At 47.1% G+C, this 21,454-nt stretch overlaps 1 non-coding gene and 1 pseudogene across 1 annotated transcript; both read left to right on the plus strand.

Moving 5' to 3' along the window:
* The first annotated feature begins 19,531 nt into the window (after positions 1-19,531).
* On the plus strand, positions 19,532-19,685 carry LOC140454693 (5.8S ribosomal RNA). The gene has a single exon (XR_011952741.1). It is a non-coding gene; the product is annotated as a 5.8S ribosomal RNA (ribosomal RNA).
* Positions 19,686-21,182: 1,497 nt separating this feature from the next.
* Positions 21,183-21,454, plus strand: part of LOC140454696 (28S ribosomal RNA) — an 8,019-nt pseudogene continuing 7,747 nt past the window's right edge.

Consider the following 21,454-nt stretch of genomic DNA (forward strand, 5'->3'; position numbering starts at 1 on the left):
ATAAGAGAGAAGCGTGAAAATTCAAGGAATACCTTTCAGGTGATAAACGGATGTGCTTTCTATACAACACCACAGAGGGCTTTAAGAAAATTCAATGCCGAGACAGATCGGCTTTAATCAATAAGGGAATCAGGCATTATGGGAAAAGGCAGGCAAGTCGAGTTGAGGGTTATCAGATCAGCCATGATTTCATTAACTGGCAGCTTTTATCAGAATCAATGAAAGGTTACAATCTGAAATGTGAACTCTGTTTCTCTGTCCACTGATGCCTCCTGATGTGCTAAATGTTTCCAGAATTTTCTGTTTTGATTCCTGGCATCCTAAGGCCATGTTAAACAATCCATTGGTTTGTTTTGTTCGGTTCCTTTGACACTATACTTGACTCAATAGTCTTGGTGTTGAGAACAATTATTCTCACATTTCCTCTAGCGTTAGTTTCTCAATTTTCCCTCAGCCCATTGAGGCTATGATGAAACTGGGAGTTCAGTAATTCCAACAGAAGGTAAACAAAGATTTACTGACCTGGTCATTGGAGAGTAGAAGCTGCCAGATGGTACTCGAGACAGAGACATGGAACATACAGCATGACAACAAACTCTTCAGTCCAACCTGTCCATGCCAACCAAATATCCTAAATTCATCTAGTCCCACTTGCCAGCGATAGGACCATATCCCTCATAACCCTTCTTATTTATATACTCATCCAGATGCCTTTTAAATATTGTAATTGTACCAACCTCCACCACTTCTTCTGGCAACTCATTCCATTCACACACCACCCTCAGCATGAAAAGCTTGCCCCTTAGGTCCCTTTTAATATCGAAATGTCACCTCCAATAAACCACCTCATCTGTAAACCACAATCACTGTTTGGTCAGAGATCCCATGGGATAATCAGTGCAATTATGTCCTGTGCTAAGGGGCAAAGAACTGAAAATGTGTTGCTGGAAAAGCGCAGCAGGTCAGGCAGCATCCAAAGAGCAGGAGAATCGACGTTTCGGGTATATGCCTGAAGAAGGGCTTACGCCCGAAATGTCGATTCTCGATTTTGTAGATGGCGTTTGTTTTGCATGCTGTCTGGTTCATTAGCTACTGTTTAAGTGTGTTGTTGGGTTTGTGGGCTATCATGCTGCCAACAGGTCTGAGTAGGCTGGCAGTCATTTCAGAGATGTCTTTGATGCAGGGTAAAGTGCCTAAGGCTTCTGGGCCTGTTTTGTCTGTTTGTTTGGGTTTGTTGCTGAGAAATCGGCGGAATGTGTTTATTGGGTACCTGTTCTTCTTGAATACACTGTATGGGTGGTTTTCTTCTGCTCTTTGAAGTTCTACAATGCTGCAGTGTGTGGTGGCTCATTGAAATACTGTCCTAATGCAGCTTTGTTTGTGGGTGTTGGGATGATTGCTTCTGTAGTTCAGTATTTGGTCCGTATGTGTTGTTTTCCTGTGGATGCTCATTTGAAGGTCTCCATTGGCTGTCCGCTCTACTGTGACATCTAGAAATGGCAGGTTATTGTTGTTTTCCTCATCCTTTGTGAATTTTATGCCAGTAAGGATACTATTGATTATCTTGAAGGTTTCCTCTAAATTGTTTTGTTTAGTGATTACAAAAGTGCCATCCACGCAGCGGACTCAAAGTGTGGCTCGGATGGTTGGGAGAGTTGTTTGTTTGAGTCTCTGCATTACTGTTTCTGTGAGGAATCCTGATATCGGTGATCCCATGGGTATTCCATTGATTTGTTTAAAGGTCCTGCTATTGAAAATGAAGTGGGTGGTGATGCATAGTTCCACCAGCTTGATGATGTTGTCCTTGTTGATGAAGTTGGTGGTGTTTGGTGTATGTGTCTTTGGTTTTTCTAGTAGCGTAGTCAGTATTTCTTTGGCCAGGTTGATGTTGATGGATGGGAACAGGGCTGTTACGTCAAAGGAGACCATTATTTCATCCACTTCTTTCTTGGTGTCTTTGATGAGGTTCAGGAGTTCTTGGGTGCAGTGGTAGGAGTACTCTACTAAGTGCTTTAGACTTTTGTGGAGTTCCTTGGCTAGTCGGTATGTTGGTGTTCCTGGTAGTGAGACTGTGGGTCTGAGGGGGACTCCTGGTTTGTGAACTTTGGGTAGTCCATAGAAGCATGCTGTGCTGGATCTGTCTGGTTTCATTTTTTGGAAGCCTGTCTTGTTTAATTCTACAGCACGACCTGTACAACATCGTGTGGCAGGTAGCACTTACTAATGAAGAAATCATCATTTCCAGCAAGAAAATATTCAACTGCCTGATTATTACAAATGTGGATTTGAGAATGTGGCAGAGACTAGATACTGAGTGACTGTCAAATTCTATCCACCATTTATAAATTAGAAGGTAGATGCAGGTGATGGAAGTTTCCTTCCACAAACAGACATCGATATCTGATCAATTGTTTACTCTTAAGCGAAAACTAAGATTTCTGTTAAGCAGAAGTACTGGGAGTTAGAGTACTTCTGTCTCTCAGTACTCCAGACACAGGAAGATCCGAAGACAAGAATCTACAGCTGCCTGGTTCTGAGATAAAAAGTGTTGTTTAGTAAATCTTAACTGGGAGTTTTATTGGACTAGTATTATAGAAGGGAAGGTAGAATGTCGGTTAGAGAAAGAAATTTTAAATCGTAGTTAAGTATTCTCTGTTATACTTTAAGAAATAAAGCCGTTAATTTTATTTTAAATATTCCTTGGCCATTCGAATTTTTACAGATTACTGCACAGGATCAATCTTTTCTGTGTTGCTGGTTTTAAATTAAGCAGGATGGTTTACCTCGTGTCATAACCAGGGTTACCGCAGAAATCGCCCTAGTTCTAGTTCCATATGGCTGCTCTCTCATAGAGAGAGAGAGAGAGAGAGAGAGAGTCAACTGGTGGTGAGCTTAACCGAAGGATCACTTCTCCTCTTTACATCTCACACCAGCCTTCCAGCCAACTGTGCTAACTGACCCCCTGTGGCAATGGTGGCTGGACAACTGGCTCATGATGTAGAGTGACACTGACAGCACAGGTTCAATCCCCACACACTAGCGGAGATCACCATGAAGGTCCCACCTTCTCAACCTCACCCCTCCCCTGGGGCATGGTGACACTCAGGTTAAACTCATGACCAGTCATGTCTCGCTAATGAGAGAGCAGCCTGTGGTTCACTAGGACTATGGGGACATGGAAGGAATATATATCCAAGGCATGATACTGACTGGCTTGGAAGGGAACATGTAGGTAGTGGTGTTCTCATGCATCTACTGCCTTTGTCTTTAGGAAGGTATGGTTGTACATTTGGAAGATGCTGTCTAAGGAGCATTGGTGAATTTCTGGAGCATATCTAGTTGATGATACATAAGGCTGCTACAGAGGATTGGTGTTTGATTCACTGCGTGTTTGCAGATATGGTGCCAATCAAACTGGCTACTTTGTCCTAAAAAAGCAAGAGCTGGAGAAATTCAGCAGGTCTGGTAGTATATGTTAAGAGAGAAAGAGAATTAATGTTTCTAGTCCTCCATGACTCCTCCTCAGTCCTGTTCTGAAGAGGAGTTATATTGAAATCAAAAGGTTAATTCTCTATTTCTCTCCACCAAAGTGTCGACAGCATTATGTTTTTATCATGGTGGTGTCCAATTTCTTGACTGTTGTTGGAGATACATTTCATCCAGTCAAATGGGGTGTATTCCATCATATTCCTGATGTGTGCCTTGTCGATAGCAGAGAGGCGTTTGGTGTCATGAACTGCATCACTCACAGCAGTATTTTTGATCTCTGACCTGCCCTTCTATCCACAGTGAGCAGGACTTATCTCATGAGTCCAGTTCATTTTCAGCTCAATGGTAACTCCGATACTGTTGATTGTAGGGGATTCAGCAACAGCAAAGACTTAAGTGTCCAGAAGCATTATTTAGGTGATCTCTTATTGAAGGTGGTAATTGCTTCCCATTTGTCTCACGTGAATGTTAATTGCCAATTGTCAGCCCAGGCTGGAATTTTCAGGGGTCTTGTGACAGAGTGACATGGAGTGCTTCGGTATCTGAGGATTTAAGAATGCTTTGAACATTGTGCAAGTATTAGCGAACCCTCTGATTTATGGCATTCTGATTGAGAGAAGGTCAGTTATACAGTCACTAAAGATAGTTAGGGCTAGGACACAATCTTGAGGACCTCCTGCTGTGAGGTCTTGGAGCTTAGATGGCTGACCTCCATAAACCACACCAATTTCTGTGGGTCTGGAGTCACATGTAGCCCAGACCAGGTAAAGACAGTAGTTATCTTTCCTTAAAGGATATTAATGAACCAGGTGCATTTTCTTTGACAACTGACATTAGTTTCATGGTTGACATTAGAGTTATAATCCACATACTTATGAAATTGAAGTTTTGTCATGCTGGGATTTGACCCAATTCCATGATAGTAGCTCTGAAGTATCTGAATATGAGCTAATTCAATGGATGGATTCCTGGCTGATTTGGAACCCAACTTGATTTTTTTTAGATTGGATTATATACAGTGTGGAAACAGGCCCTTCGGCCCAACAAGTCCACACCGACCCGCTGAAACGCAACCCACCCAGACCCATTCCCCAACACTTACCCCTTGACCTAACACTATGGGCAATTTAGCATGGCCAATTCACCTAACCTGCACATTTTTGGACTGTGGGAGGAAACTGGAGCACCCAGAGGAAACCCACGCAGACACAGGGAGAATGTGCAAACTCCACACATACAGTCACCTGAGGCGGGAATTGAACCCGAGTCTCTGGCGCTGTGAGGCAGCAGTGCTAACCACTGTTCCAATTACCCAATAAAGTTTTAAGATTTTTTTTTACCATTTAGTGATAAGTTAATTTGTTTCTATTTGATCCCAAAAAATGGAAATTCAACAGACTAAGTGATAGTGGTCAACTCCATGAATTTGTCTTGACTATGACCAATTGTGAGAACATCCAGTTTGTATCAGGGCAAGATAGGTTTGTGTATTTGCTCAGTGGGAGTTATAATGGAATGATGGATGATTAGAGGGAATTATTTTACCATACAGAGGGAGGTATTGAGTAGAAAGGTAAAAGAATAATTTATATATGTGTAAGGTAAATGTGGTGTGTGTGTGTGTGTGTATGTGCACACATCTTTCTGTGTCTCTGTGTGTAAAATACCTAAGAAATTCTTCTGCATGAATAAGAACTCTTTCTTCCCCTTAGTCTTAAAGGACTTTGGAATGTGCTTATCTGAAAAATTGGAATTTGAAACCCAGGGTCCGAAGAACACATGTTTCCCCCACCTCATTAAGGATGGGAACAGCATTGGGAAGGAAACATGCAAAATGCAAAACAACAATCTCACTCTCAGTCTCTCTTCAGCAGATTTATATATGATGAGAACAGTTATTGAAGACTGGGGAGCTTCAAAGTATACAAATCCTGAAGTCTGGAGGAGTTGTAACCAAGGAGACAAGGGAAGAAATTACAAGGACTCTGACCCAAATGTTTAATTCCTCTCCGGCCACAGGGGAAGTGTCATAGAACTGGAGGACAGCTGATGTGTTTTCACTTTTTGAGAAATGTGGTAGAGGTAGACCAGAAATAACAGACCAGTGAGTGTCTATCAATGTTAGAGAAATTAATCCTTTCTTTTGGAATTTTCTCCAATAATCTCCAATTAAAGAAACAAGGTTTGATCATGGACAGTCAGCATGGCTTTGTCAGATGGAGGTCATGCCTAACAAATCTGGTGGAGATTTTGAGGAGGTGACCATGTCTGTGGATGTGGCTAGGACAATTGAAGTAGTTTACATGGGTTTTAGCAAAGTCTTTGACAAGTTCCAACATGGGGGATTGAGAATGAAGGTAAAACTCGGCAAGTTGGCTGGAAAATTGGCTCAGTCAGAGGAGGCAGCGAATATTGACAGAAGGCTGTTTAAAAAATTAGAGGCTCATGTACAGTGTGTATCACAGAGATCAGTGCTGAATCCCTTATTGTTTGTCATATTCATAAATAATATAGACCGGTCAGATGAGCAGATCAGTGGCAGATGCAATTTAACTCTGATAAATGTGAGATGATGCACTTTAGTAGAAGTCACAACATAAGGCAATGAGTGGTGGGACACCAGGAAGCTCAGAGAAACAGAGGGACCTTGAGGTGCTTGTTAACAGATCCCCAAAGGCAGCAAGACAGGGTAATAGGATAGTTAAGGCATACAAGATACGTGTCTTTACCAGTCCAGGAATAGATAAAATGATCGAGATTCTCAGCATGGCCCACATTGCTCGTGCCACCCAGTTTTCACAATTAAACTAGACCCATTTGCCTGGGTTTGGTCCATATCCCTCCATATCTACCCCATCCATGTACCTATTTAAATGTTTCTTAGGGTGGCATGGTGGCTCGATGGTTAGCACTGCTGCCTCAGAGCGCCAGGGACCCGGTTTCAGTTCCCGTCTCGGGCAACTGTCTGTGTGGAGTTTGCACATTCTCCCTGTGTCTGTGTGGGTTTCCTCTGGGTGCTCTGGTTTCCTCCCACAGTCCAAAGATGTGCAGGTTAGGTGAATTGGCTATGCTAAATTGTCCATAGTGTTAGGTGTAGGGGAATGGGTCTGGGTGGGCAACAAGTTTGGACTTGTTGGGCTGAAGGGCCTGTTTCCACACTGTAGGGAACCTAATCTAATAAAATCACAAAATTGTTCTTGCTTCTGCCAATACCTCTGGCAGCCTGTTCCAAGCACTCACCACCCTCTGAACAAAGTGTCCCTCTGAATCCTTTTGTATCTCTCCACTCTCACCTTAACTTATGCCCTCTAATTCTTGACTCTCCTATACTGGCAAAAATCTGTTGGCTATCTTTCTTATATGTATCTCACAAGATTTAATAGACCTCAATAAGGTTGCCTCTCAGTCTCCTACGTTCCTGGGGAAAAAAAGTCCCAATCTATTCAACCCCGTCTTATAGCTCAAAACTTCCAGTCCAGGTAGCATCCTAGTAAGTGGAGGGCCAGTAATGAGGTGTAGCTGAAAGGCAGGAGGTTTAGAGGGAACATAACATCCGGAGTATGGCAGGGGCCTACAGTGCATTGCCCAGGAGGGTAACTGAGGAGGAAATCCTCAAAACCTTTAAAAGGTACTTGAATGAGCACTTGAAATGTCATAACATTCAAGACTGTGGACTAAGTGCTGGGGAGTGGGACTTGTGCAGCTTTTCATGTAATTTTTGGAGGAACAATCTTTGTGGATCGATGGGTCACTTCTGTCCTGTATGGTGCTATCATTCGATAATTTTGAAGTTAAGGTTCTGATTTCTTTTTGACTTTGTTTTGAGAAATTATTACCAAGTGTAAGTTCCAGTTATTGTTGTGGTCAGTATTAGTTTCAGGTTCGGTATTCGAGTGCTCAATCAGACAGACTTTCCCAAACGAGTTGTGGAACTGAATTAACAAGGAAAATAGTGGTATAACAGTGTGCAGTAGAACAGCTGTCAAGGTACAACATGAGGTATTGAATGATTGAATATCCTCAGTAAAATAAAAGTCATCACAGAAAAGAATATCAAAAGATATTCAGATGTTGATGGGACTATTAGTGTGTGAAACACTGCAAGCAATCTTGTTTGATGACAAGTTGCAAGGAGCGGTTGTGACCAAATAAGATTAGATTCATTCAGTCTTTGGGGTATTCAAATATAGACTTATATTTCAATGACATTACATCAAAATAAACCTGTTGTAATCTCTTTGTTCAAAATGATATTAAAAAGGTGAATGTGTAATCATATTTTCCCAGGAGGGATACAACAAAATATAAAATGAATCACAAAATATAAAACCATGTCTCTGGATATGTCTCATCTCTAATTTTGAGACAATTTCCATTGAGCAAGGCAAATCCCAATGCCAGATGAAAGTGCTCTCACTTACAGAGTTTAAAGTGAATTGGTTGTCGATTCGGAAGTTTCTCAGTAACATGTAGCAGTGTCTGTTTCTCTGTCCTGTGCAGAATGGGCTTACACTGAGGCTTCAGTGATGAAGTTTGGCTGAGCACCGGCCCCAGCTTGTCTAGAAAGGGTTTAGCAAGACCATTCTCTCTCCTTGGTCACTTAAAGCCTGCTCTCAGTCAAATGGATTAGATTAGGTTCCCTGTGACATGGTGGCTCAGTGGTTAGCATTGCTGCCTCACAGCACCAGTGACCTGGGTTCAATTCCTGCCTCTGGTGATTATCTGCATGGAGTTTGCATGTTCTCCCTGTGTCTGTGTGGGTTTCCTCCCACAATCTAAACGTGTAGGTCAGGTGAATTGCCCATGTTCAATTGCATCCAGTGTTAGGTCCATTAATTAGTGTCAGTGTGGACCTTTTGGGCCAAATGTTTCCACCCTGTAGAAAATCTAATCATGATAAGTGTGGATCAGCCTAGATGGCTTTGACCATCTTGAGTTTTTGTCAGTCAGTGGATGCCTGGAGTTATGATATTTGTGAGGACAGATCACTTGGAGGGTTATTGAACACAAGGTTCCAACTGCAATGTGTATTGTTGAAATTATGTGAATGCCATGTGAGGTGTGCCATTTGTAAAATGATTCACAGTGCTGTGGTGCAGAGCCCAATAGGTTAAGCGCTGAGGTCTGGAATTTTAGGTGCCTCAGAGGATTAAGTTGTCCAACAGGATGTTTTCTATCTTGCCTTTAATTGCTTTATCCTTTGATGTTCCCCAAATGATAATGTGAAGGTCCTCCAATTTCGTTCATTTGGAATTATTATTTAGACTTTAGCTGTCAGTTTAAACATGTAATTGCTATCATTATTATTCACATTACTGTTATAACATTATTATTATGACTATTTTGTCAGGACTGATGTTTTAGAGACTAAAACCCCTGGATATATTTTTAGACGGATTCACATTGAGGCTCGAGTGTTACACCATGTACTGCAGTACTCCACCAACTTTGTGAAACCTCTGTCATTGTACCTGGCTCAGAACGGTGGAGATTGGGTGGTACAACATAATTTTTTGTAGATGAAAGACATTTTGGTTTGGGGTGACTGATGTGCAATTTCGGATATTTGATATAGTTGTGCTGCTCCGAGGCTCCAATCAGGATCAAGAACATCCGGCCATATGGAGTGAAAGTCAGCCCTGCTACTGTGACACCCAACTGACCTGATGTTCAGTATTGAGGGACTTGCTGCGTTAGATACTGTATCAGGATCACCAATTGAATCATAGTCCATCAACAGCACACTGCTGAACGGATATGAAAATAAACTATTGGAGATGATTCTTAGGGATAGGGTTTACAGGCATTTGGAAATGCAGGGCCTATTTAGGGACAGTCCGCATGACATTATGCAAGGCAGGTCATGTCTTACGAACTTGATTGAATCTTTTGAGGAAGTGACAAAGGTAATCGATGAGGGTAGAGCAGTGGATGTTGTCTGCATGGATTTCAGTAAAGGCGCCCGATATGGTCCCTCATGGTGGGGTTATCCTGAATGGGATCACTACATGGGATCCATGGTGAGGTGGCAGCTTCGATTCCCATAGAAAGCAGAGGACAGTGAGGAAAGGTGTTTTTCTGGCTGGAGGTTCATGACTCGTGATGTTCCTCAAGGTTCCAGAATGGGACCTCTGCCCTTTGTTTATTTGCAGATGATAGAACGATCAATGAATTTGTGGATAAGGTTGTTAAAGATACAGTGGAGATCAATTGCCGATAGGGGTGGAAAGGTGGCAGATGGAGTTTAATCTGGGTAAGTATGAGGTGCTGCACTTTAGGAGATTGAAAGTTAGGGAAAAGATATATAGTTAATGGCAGAACCCTGAACAGCAGTGATATACAGTGATCTTGGTTATCAAGTCCATAGCTCCCTGCAAGTGACCATGCAAGTAAATAGGGTAGCAAAGAAGATGTATGGTCAGCTTGCCTTTATTGGCTGATAAATTGAGTATAAGAGTCAAGATGTCATGTTTCAGCTTTATAAAGCCTGTTCCTGTGCTGTACAGTTCGATGTTCTGTGTTCTCATGTGAATCATCTGTCGACCCTGATTTACATGATGCTCTTTGTCTCATGGTGTGGGATATCATTGCACCAATTGTCACAGAGGATGTCTGTCCAAACAGTAATTGTGGTTTATACCATCGAGACAGATTTGCATAGACATATCAGTTCCTACAGTTATAAGGTGAGATGTTACATCAATGCTATTCAAGATCTTGCTGATCAATTTGAGCCAATCTGCTCTTAGAAATGTTGTCATATTTTCCTCCCATTCTGAATGGTTGGAAAGCTGAGGTGAGTGGGAATGACTGCTCACCTGTATTCACTTTGTGGGAAGTCACTCATGTCTTGAACCTGGCCATTCAGGGAACTGACCCCACACAGGGCAGTTCAGTGCATTCAGACCCTTCTGGTTAGATAAGAGTTTCCATGATGATTGAATCTCTATATCAATATGAGGTGGTTTATTGGAGATCACACGTAGGTGCTGAGTAATCTCAGACTATTTAGTGGCTATCGAGGAATTGAATTTAAATTGGGAGTGGATAAGAGATAGTATAGAAGGGTCTTGCTGATGCCAGCTAGCACTTGGAAGTTTATAACTGTTTGCAGTAACAGTAACACTGAGCTGAATGTTCCCACAGTACATTATAAATGTCAAGGCTGCTTCATCAACACTGCTGCCTGGGGCATGTCTGGAACAGTGTGTTTTACATCAGGGGAGTAATACAGTGGGTCAAACTCTCTCATGCAATCATGACACCGTTCTTTATTTTCCTTCAAGTGAATCATTATGGAATTGGAGTGTTGTGTCACCATAGTCTGACCAGACCATAGGGCTCTCATTAGAGAGAAGAGGCTGCTGGTGATTTAACTTGAGGGCCACCAGACCTCAGATGAGGGAAGAGGTTGAGAAGGAGAGTCCTTCATGGTAACCTCAAGCCAGTGATGAGAATTGAGCTGATGCTGTTAGCATCGTACTGCTCTGCAAACCAACAACCCAACTGAGCTCAACCCATTCCCATGGAATATTGGATGACAAGATATTAAACAAATTTCATTTGACAGCCAAGGGAACGATGTCACATTCAGAGAACATGTGTTGCTGCCATAATGCCAGAGGTTAGTACAATACAGAAGACTGAATGTTCTGGGGTACAAGCATTCTGTGATGGGCTCTCCTCAAGTATTTATTTCTTCTCTTCAAGTTCAGTCTTTACCTCCCCAGAGGAGCCACCTCTCAGATGTGGGGTACTCTCTGAATGCTGATCCGTGACAAATACATTTAACCCTCGACTTACTGGCTACTGAACTGGGCAGAACAAATTCCAAATGTGTGATATCAATGTACACATTTAACATTTTCAAACTTACCCTGTGGTGTAATTCGTCAACTGAGAACAAAAAAAAAAAAGGTTTTATTGCCCACAGGCGCTCTTCATTGCCACTGATTTACTGGATTGATGTGTGATACTGAGTCAAGTCTCCAGAAATCACTCTGAATGAAGGCATTAATGATCATGGAACTGAACTGTATTGGGATCACGAACATCAGGCTGGATCCTCTGATTGCAATGGTATCTTGTTGTTGGGAGAATCCATCACTGTAGAGCTGAATTGCAGAGCTGATTTCCAGAAATGTGGTGACATTGATTACCTTTGACATCAAGACCACACTCAGTCAAGTGTGGCATCAGGAGCCCAGGCAAAACTGGAATGAATGAATGTATCAGGAAGCAAACTCCGATGGATGGAGTCAAAACTGGCACAGAGTGGTTCTTAGAGGTCAGTCTTCTCATCTCCTGGTCATTTCTGCAGCAGTTCCTCAGAGTAGTGCTCTAGGCCCAACCATCTTCGGCTGCTTCATCAATGATGTGCCCTCCGTCAGAAAGTCAAAAGTGGGGATGTTTGCCGATAATTGTACAATATTCAGCACCATTCTCAACTCATCTGATACTGAAGAAATCAATGTTTGAAGGGAGCAAGATCTCAACAATATCATGGAATTGTAGAATCCCTACTCTGCAGACAGAGGCCATTCAGCCCATTGGGTCAGCACCAACCCTCCGAAGATCATCCCACACCACCACCCTACTGGCGTAATTCTGCATTTACCTACCAAGCCTGCACAGCTTTGGACTGTGAGATAAACCCATTGAAACCAAAACCACACATACAGGTAAACTCCATGCAGACGGTCCTTCAAGGCTAGAACCTAAACTTGGGCGCCTGGTGCCGTGAGGCAGCATTGATTACCACTGTGCTGCCAGATATACTGGGTAGCTGGGCTTGGGCTGAAAAATGGCAGTTAAGATTCACGCCATACAAATGCAAGGCAATTACTATCTGTGATTCGAGATGACCTTCCCTCCACACCTTGACATTCAATGGTGTTAGCATCAGTGAATCTCCCATTATCAATATTGGCCAGACATTCAACTGGCCTCACCCCATCAATACAGTGGCTGGGACAGCAGGTCAGAGGCTCAGAATACTGTCGCAAACAAATCACCTCCTGACTCCCCAAAACCTGTCCACCACCTGCAAGGCACAAGTTAGGGGTGTGACGGAATACTCCCCAATTGCTTGGATGAGTGAAACTTCAACAAAACTGATGGATCTTGACACCATCCTAAACAAAGCTGTGCATTTGATTAGCACTGCATCCACAAACAGCCACTATCTTCACCACTGACAGCAGTGTGTTCAGTCTACAGGATACGTGCAGAAATTCACTAAAGGTCCTTAAACAGCACTGTCCAAAACTATGATTAGTACCATCTAGAAGAACAAGGACAGTGGATACTTGGGAACACCACCACCTGAAAGTTCCTCTCCAAGCCAATCTCCATCTTGACTTGGAAATATATCACCATGCCAGACTGGGTCAAAATCCTGGAATCCATTCCCTTATGGCATTGTAGGGCAACCTACATCACATGGACTGCGGCAGTTCAAGAACGCAGCTCACATCACCTCTCAAGGGCAACTGAGGTTGACTAATAAATAGTAGCCAGCCAACGATTCTGTGTTTCAGTAAACAAAAAGAATTAGTCATGAGGAATTTGTGACCCAGTGTTCGCGCTGCCTGTGGGTATCTGTAAAAGCAGCATTGTAGTCAATGTGGACCATGAATAGTAAAATGCCCTCAATTGCTAATATCTTTCATTGTAGAACTGTTTTGCATGTGAGTCAATGGCCTGAAGGGAACATCTAATTCCAGTGACATTGCGATTCAGCTAGTATCTTTCAATTAGAATTTCACTGAGTGTGGGTTCCTAGCTAAAGGGGAACAACTTACCCCAGTGTTCAGGTGTCACTGGGAGCATCTCTCAAAGTAATATTATACGGAGTGTGGATAACTAACTGGAGGGCAACAACTTAGCCAGTGGCCTTGCGTAAGTAGGAGCATCTCTGACATGCCTTTCCCATTCCGAAGTGTTTGAATGCTGAATGAATATTCTAACAAAACAAACTCTAGTTGTCATCACCCTTATTCATGGAAATCACATCTCCATATCTTGCATCGCTAAATCTTTTTAAAGTTTCATACCCCAACTTTAGCTGTACTCATCTTTCAAGAAACAGAGGCATACTTCTTTTTGGATGTGGTACTGTAGGGAGTATTCCATCGCATTCCTGACTTGTGCCTTCTAGCTGGTGGACAGACTTTGAGGAGTCAAAAGTGAAGATGTAGTGCATTTGGATTTCAAAGTTTTTTTTAAGTGCTGCATGGAAGGTTAATGCTCAAGACAGGAGCTCACAGTGTTGAGTGTAATGTATTAGCATGGATTGAGACTGGATTAACACAGAAGATGGAGAGTTGGATTAATAGACGTTTTGTTGGAAAAATGTAATTTGTGAAGTGCCATCAGAACCTGTCCCAGCATCTCAATTCCTTGCTATCGACGTTCATGACTTGAAGAAGGAAATAGAGTATAATGTATTCAAATTTACTGATGATATATAAATAGCTGTGCTGGGGGTGTACATTCTGGTAAAAACATAAGGAATCTGCAAGGGGATGTAGATACATGGAGTGAATGGGCAAAAACCTGGCAGCTGGAGCTTTAATGCTGGAAAGTGTAAGGTCAAACACTTTGCCAGGCAGAATCAAAAAGCAAACAATTATAAATGGAGGAAGATTTCAAAAAGGTCAGCAAAGTGAGATTTGTGTGCATAACAAAAGGTTAGCATGCATGTTCATCAAGTAATTCAGGATACAAATGGAATTTGGGCTTTGTTACCATGGGTTTGAAGTGTAAATATAGGGAAGTCTTATTACAACTGTACAGATTGTTGAGACTGCACCTTTAGTACTGTGTATGATTCTGGTTTCCGTATTTACGAAAGGAGATGCTGGTGTTGGAGGCAGTTCAAAAGATTCACTGGACTGATTCCTGGGGTGAATGGTTGACTTAGGAAAAATGATAACCAGATTAGGTCTTTACTCATTAGCATTTTGATCTTATTGAAATATACATAATTCTGAGGGGGTTTGACAGGATAGATGTTGAGATGATGTTTCCACTTCTGTAGGAGTCTTGAACGAGGGAACATAGTTGCCGAATAAGGAGACACTTACAGTCAGTTCCGCGATAATGTGGTAATTCCATTCTTGTGCAATCGCATGTTGTAAGAAAATTGCGTAATAAGAGCACCATTTTAACGAATGGGGCTGGAATAGTATTGGCCTTTTGGCTCGGAATATGTGTAGTTCCTGAGGACCAGAGGAAGTGATTCTGCTCGAGTGTGGTAGGTTCGACGCAGTAGATGTGTGCTGGCGGGGGAAGAACCACGGGGATCGAGTTGCGGGTTGTCGGAGCTGCTGGAGACCATTGCTGGATCGTGATTGGATGCTGGAGGATCATTTGGTTGTGCTGACCTGCTCTTGGTGGATCTTCATGCTGGCTTCGGCCTAACGCCAATTCAGGGACCAGCCAACCTCAGAGCTATGACCTCAACAGCTGCCCGCAGCCCTGGGCAGGGGGTTCGAAACACAGTCAGGTTGACTGTGAAGAAGATTGAGGATCATACACTGCTCGACCGCACCCTGTTTATCAAGAAAATATTGTTTGGATGATATGGGTTTGCTGCTGTGGACGTGACCCTCTTTTTATGAAAAAAGTATATTTTTGAAATAACAAAAAAAGACCCTCACCCTGATAGCCACCTTTGTGTGTGGCTGCATCAAGCTGTGCGTGGATCCCCGGTACGCAAACACCAAGTGTCACTCTGTGCTGAGGTTCTTCCTGTCCCCGGTGTTGCGAAGGATGGGCATGGCCTTGCTGCCGTGGAACGCTCCGAGTAGTCGGACCGTTCCATATCACCTGTACTTCGTGGAGAAATTTATGAGGAAAAACACCTTTGACCACAAGTCCATCAGGAAGTGGTCAGCACGTAGCGTCCTGGAGACCCTTCGGGAAAAGGACAGGGCGGATCCTGTCGAGAGGTTCCCTGACCAGACTGTCAAATCCATTTGGCAGAATGCCTCATCGCCAGAACTTTCCAACAAGCACCAAGACATGGCTTGGCTGGTGGTGAGAAGGGCTCTGCCTGTGAGATCCTTTATGCACGCCCGGACTCTCTGCCGCACTGCACGCTGCCCTCGAAGTGGCTGCGGGGGGGACGAGACTGTCACACACCTCCTTCTGGAATGTGCCTATGCAGAGGAAGTCTGGAGAGGAATGCAGTGGTGCTTGTCGAGGTTCGTCCCGAGCAGCGCCGTGACGCGGGACTCCGTGCTCTACGGCCTGTTCCCCGGGACTCACACCGAGACGAACATTAACTGCGCCTGGAGGATCATCAACTCGGTGAAGGACGGTCTCTGGGTGGTCTGAAACCTGTTGATCTTCCAGCTGAAAGAGTTGACCCTGACTGAGTGTTGCAGACTGGCACATTCCAAGGTCCAAGACTACGTGTTGAGGGACGCGCTGAAGCTTGGTGCAGCTGCCACCAAGGCGCGGTGGGGAAAGACCACCGTGTAAGATCGGCCTGCCTAAATAAGAACAGGGGGCCCATGCGGACGTTTTTTGGGCTCTGCTGATGCCTCAGCCAAATGCATGCATAAGATTGAAAAATGCACAGACCTTTATATGACAATGATAAATTCTGATCTGTATTTGTAAATGTGGACATATATATGGCATGACCAAATGTATAGACAATCAAATCATTTTATGAATAAAGTATATTTTTGAAATAAGAAAAAAAGTACTGCCTGCAGGATTTCCCTGGGGCAGGCTCCTTTGATGTGACCTTCAGAAGCGTGAAGCAGGGCGAACAGGTCTTCAAGGAGAAGGAAGGGGAGCCGCTGTTTTCCATCTGGTCAGCAACCCCATTGTGTGTGCTTCCTGCACAGAGGAATCGGGTTGTTACAATCCATATGTACAACGCTTATGTTCCAGCGGCTGATGTTCTGACCTTCCTGGGAAGGTACGCCCAAGTTGAGGGAGAAGCCACTGATGTGATCGACCCCTTTGGGATCTGGACCAGTAAGAGGCAGGTCAGGGTAACGCTGAGGGCCGATGATAGTGGGAACATCCTCCACCCACCCTCGAGCTTCGCAATTGGAGGGAGCAGAGGCTACCTCACATATGCAGGGCAGCTGAAAGTGTGCCGAACCTGCGGAAAGTCGGGACACGTGGCGGCGGAATGCAAAGTGACCATCTGCAGGAACTGCAAACAGGATGGTCACTTGACTAAGGACTGTCAGGAAGAAAAGAGCTGCAACCTGTGCGGAGAAGCGGGCCACATGTATAAGACCTGCCCAAGACGGGGGGGCCCCACTTACGCACAGATGGCGGGAGGTGGCAATATGAGCCGTGGACCCCCAAAGACCAGTAAGGTCCACCCGGACAGCAGGGAAACGGAGTCTGCTGGCACCCAGAAAGAAGAACAGGCTGGAGTGGAGGAGGTGGCAGCCAGCGGGGAGACACAGCAGCTGATCCTAGCTCTAGCCGGGCAGATGGAAGAAATGGAGGAGGAGGTAATCAAGCAGGCAGAGGAGTGGATACCTGTTAAAAACAGGAAGAGGAAATCTTGCCAAGCCCCCAAAGCCTCCCAACAAAAGGGGAAAAGACAGCTGCACGAGGGAGGGACGGCCAGCTCTTCGGAGGGGGAAGATGGACGCAAAGAAGGCCATCACCACCAGAAGAAGAGACAGTGCGCCGTCGGTAAAGAGGAGGGCATTTCCTCCCAACCAGGAAACAACGGAGCCCCCGAAGTCCACCCTCCACCCAGTGAGAACCAGGAGGTACCCACTGCCCCACAACTACAGGCAACCGAGAGCTGTGATTCTCTGACAGTCCCATTGTCAGACACAGAACTGGACAGGGAGGACCCTTGCCTTGGCTCAATGACACCAGAGCTGGTAAATGACCCCAGTGAGGAGCTGGATAGCTACCTCAGCCCAGCGAAGGTCCAGCAGTTCGTGCTTACCTTGGGGATGTAGACAAGCTACCCCAGAGACAGGACAGTCATATGGACAATGGTAACCCCATAAACTGGGGGTTAAAGAAGTTTCATTTGCTTTCATATAACAGGGGACCCACTCAGTCGGTGGGTTCCGCTGAAGCCACAGCCAAATACCAAGAGACTGGATAGTTAATAAAGGTAACTGTTAATAGGATAACTGTGAATTCGATTAATTCAATTTGTTCTTTGTAATGTTAAGAAATGCAATGTATATAACTATGAACAACATGGAAAAATTATACAAGTACCAGAGATTTATTTACATGAATAAAGTATATTTTGAAATTTAAAAAAAAGTTATAACTAAGGGTCTATCCGCTCAAGGATAGATTACCTGTTTGTGTCCCGAACGCTCTCAGTCAGATCCACTGACGTCAAGCCGGTGTTCTTCTCTGACCACTGCCTCCTGCTGGCCGACTGTCACCTACAGGACGAACAGCGGGCGGGCAAGGGAACGTGGAAACTTAACACGAAGCTGTTGACCCCGGGAAACATCGAAGAGCTCAAGAGGGATTATGCAGATTGGAGAATCGTGAAGCCCCTCTTTGAGTCTCCAGCAGACTGGTGGAAAACGGTAAAAGGGAACTTCAAGAGGTTCTTTATCCTCAAAGGTGTCCAGGAGGCGAGAGAGAGGCGGGGAAAACTGTCCCAGCTCCAGGAAAGTATACAGAACCTGCTCCTGCTGCAGACGATGGGGGTCGATGTCACGGAGGACCTCAAGGAGGTGAAGGGTCAGCAAGCCTCGCTCTTTGCCTCGGAGGCCTCCAGGATAATCTTCCGGTCCAGGGTCCGCTCGGTGGAGCAGGACGAGACGTGCTCACGTTTCTTCTTCCAGAAGGTGCACAAAGAGAGCTCCGTGCTCAGCAGCCTGAAGAAAGAAGATGGCTCGGTAACGTCATCTCAGGCTGACGTCATGAGGATCAGCAAATCTTTCTACGCCAGCCTGTATGACTCGAAGCCAACCGACAGCGCGGCCTCCCAGTCGTTCCTGTCCTCTATCACGGAGGTCCTAGATGACGGAACACGAGAGAGGCTGGACCAGCCGCTATCTCTGGATGAACTGACCAAGGCCCTCGAGTCCTTTGAAAAGAATAAAACTCCCGGAAGCGACGGCTTACCGGTCGAGATTTATTCCGCTTTTTGGGACTTGATCGGCCAGGACCTGCTGGAGGTCCGGCCCTGCTGCTTGGCGGCACCGCGTCGTCGGGAGCTCGCGACAGATGGAGGGTTTTGGTGTACTTTCCAGCCACGGGAAACGAAGCCAGTGATGCAGGTGCCGGTCTTTCGCTCCCAAATCGGCTGGGTTTACATTGTTGTTATCTAGTCACGCTCCCTTCAACCCCACGGGGTACCTATTCACCTCAGCCCGTCTGTGCGTTTGCGGGCTCTTTGCATTTGCGGGCTGGGGGTGGTGGTTTAAAGACGCTCGAGTTGCCGCCCGTCGGTTCTCGAGCTCCGTGCAGTAGTGATCCCCAGCGAACTGCCAGCAGGGTGAACGAGCGATCGCGCTCTCGGTCGGGGCGCCTGGCGTCGATCGGTGGTCGGTGGCTTGCGGGCAAGCTGCGTTGTGAGTGTGGGAACGAGTATGACGAGGCCGTTGCCGCGACCCCCAGTCCACCTCGGCGGTGGCTGGGCCGGGCGGGCGTCTGCTCGGGCGAGTGCCGCTCTCGCCTCCTCGCAGAAGTCCGCTCGCCGACACGCCGCCACGTGCACGCGTCAGTGACGCTGCCGAACCGATGGCCGGTCCCCGTTCCCGCCTCTGCTTTTCCTAGGGCAAAGCTGCTGCATGCCTCGTGACACTCGGCGGGCGACATGGTGGCGGTGATCCTGCCTCCGTCGCTGCGGTGCTTTGGGGCACGTATCGCCTCTTGGGCGCCCTGTATTTTTCCCCCCAATAGACGTATGTTTCTGCGGGCCGCACCAGGCTGGTGCTCCCCACAGCTTCACGCCACCCTGCTCCGCCCACACGCCGGCGTGCAGGTGGCTGCTGCTCAAGGTGGGGAGTGTATGTGCGGTCCGGGTCGCTTTCCTCTGGCGAGGGAGAGACCTAAAACAAACTCAGACAACTCTTGACGGTGGATCACTCGGCTTGTGCGTCGATGACGAACGCAGCTAGCTGCGAGAATTAATGTGAATTGCAGGACACATTGATCATCGACACTTTGAACGCACTTTGCGGCCCCGGGTTCTTCCCGGGGCCACGCCTGTCTGAGGGTCGTTTGGCAATCAATCGCACTCGCCTTGGCTGGCGAGAGCGCGGCTGGGGTGTCGCAGAGGACCCGTCCTCTTTGTCCCCCTAAGTTCAGACTCCGGAGCCCTCCGGCGTCGGAGCACTTGGCCTTTCCTCCCCACCCTGCACATTCCGTTCGTCAGGCTTGACGCCATCCCCCCGCCGGGGAGCGCGGCCTGGTGTCCGTCTGTGTCGTGGCAGTGGGGCCAGCACGGCTGTCACCGGTCCCAGAATGGCTGTCGGTGGTTCACACTGTGTGTGTGCGCCGCCCTCCTGGTCTTTGGGACACGGAGCTGCCACGAAGTGCTGAGCCTCCAGTGGGGGGTCTGCCTAAGCTCTGCACGTCCGCATTGGGTCCGTCTCTCGGTTGGCTGGCAGTGGAAAGAGTGAAGGGAGCCGCGGAGGTCCGGTGCTGGTGCGCCGCCGGCCTGACCGTGGAGCTCGCCGGTTTGACACGCTGACCCGACTCGATGGTTGATCGATTGAGAGTGCTGGGAGCTGCAGGCCGCCCGCTGCTGCAGCCGCCCGTCTCGTGGTTCGTCCTCGGCCTTAAGTGGCCGGCGGGGCGTCTGATCCAGTCTCCCCTGCTGGCACCGAGTGCCTGGCCGAGGGAGGAGGTTTTCGTCGAACGCTGTGACTTGGACGGTCGCACGCGCGTGGATCGCTGGCTCTTGGCTCTCCTGTTCAGTCCGCACGTTTTCTGCTCCGTCCTGCCACCGGTCTCGGGAGGTACGGAGGGGTTGGCGGGCGTGGTGTGTGCTCCATCACCGTGCAGGCACACCTACCACACCGCCGGCCAATCCCCGCACGGTCCTCCTGGCCATCGGGAGGACGGCGGAACATCGGAACGTCGGGCTGTCGGGGGCCAAGTCGCCAGAAGGCCACCGCTGTGTCTTCCGTACCCTGTCACCGTCGGCGTGCCTTCCTCAACTCGTCCGGCTCGGGGCCGCTGGGTTCAGGAGCGGCGTCGCCTGCCGGCCCCACTGAAGGCCGTGCCGTTCCGCGGCTGGCGATCGATGTGCGTGGCGTGCCTGCGCGACCATTTGCTACTTGTGTATCAGCACTCCTCTATCGCTCTCTCTGACCGTCGGGCAGTCTCTGTCTGCTGGCGCCTCGCACGTCCTGGGCGGCGGGTCGTCACCCCCGTGACCGGGCGTCCGGCAAGGCAGGAATCAGGCTGACCCTTCTGCTCGAGTAAGCTGCCGGCACTTCCGAGTTTCGCCTCCCGCCGTGGACGGGGGAGGGTCTCCGGTCCCGTGAATTTGCGCCGAGCACGTCCCCGCGGCGCTGGAGGCGGCAGGGGCGGCCACTCGTCAACACCATCGCTGGCAAAGGGTGGTGAGCGACGTGTGGGTGGCTGGCTCTCTGACCGTCGCGGCGTCGGGCAACCTCCCGTCCGCGGTGAGACGTTGCCGGCCCACTAAGAGGTGGTGCGGGGGATTCGTAGGCTGGCGGTGCGGCCTGGCCATCCTCGGACTCTGGGTACGACCTCAGATCAGACGCGAAAACCCGCTGAATTTAAGCATATTACTAAGCGGTGGAAAAGAAACTAACCAGGATTCCCTTAGTAACTGCGAGTGAACAGGTAAGAGCCCAGCGCCGAATCCCCGCTCGCTTGACGGGCGAGGGAAATGTGGTGTATAGAAGCGCTTTCTGTGACGGTGCCCAGGCGCCCCAGTCCTCCTGATCGAGGCCTAGCCTGAGGACGGTGTGAGGCCAGTGGGCGGTGAGAGGCGGGTCGAGATCGCGTCTTCTTG

Source organism: Chiloscyllium punctatum, chromosome 29 (assembly GCF_047496795.1).
Source record: "Chiloscyllium punctatum isolate Juve2018m chromosome 29, sChiPun1.3, whole genome shotgun sequence".
Taxonomy (NCBI): domain Eukaryota; kingdom Metazoa; phylum Chordata; class Chondrichthyes; order Orectolobiformes; family Hemiscylliidae; genus Chiloscyllium; species Chiloscyllium punctatum.